Source organism: Lipotes vexillifer, unplaced genomic scaffold (genome assembly GCF_000442215.2).
Source record: "Lipotes vexillifer unplaced genomic scaffold, Lipotes_vexillifer_v1.1 scaffold640, whole genome shotgun sequence".
NCBI classification, from domain to species: domain Eukaryota; kingdom Metazoa; phylum Chordata; class Mammalia; order Artiodactyla; family Lipotidae; genus Lipotes; species Lipotes vexillifer.
The window spans coordinates 1165220-1165469 of record NW_006773138.1 but is presented as its reverse complement, the minus strand read 5'-3'; positions in this window follow the sequence as shown (position 1 = coordinate 1165469).

Genomic DNA, 250 nt, shown 5'->3' with positions numbered 1-250 from the left:
GCCCGTAAGTGACATAAGTGCTCCTTATTCTACCCCTTCAGCTCCCCCAGGCTCCACCCCACCATCTCCCGGCTTCTCCCGACGCGAGGGGAAACCTAACCTCCTCACGTCTCCTCTGCCTGGGCGGAGCCAGGAAAGCAGGCTAAACCAGGAAGGCGCTGGCTGCGGCGCGCACGCGCGCGCACGAACGCACGCACGCACGCACACCGTGGCTGGCTGGGCAGCAGGCTCGTGCCCGGGCTCGCCCCGC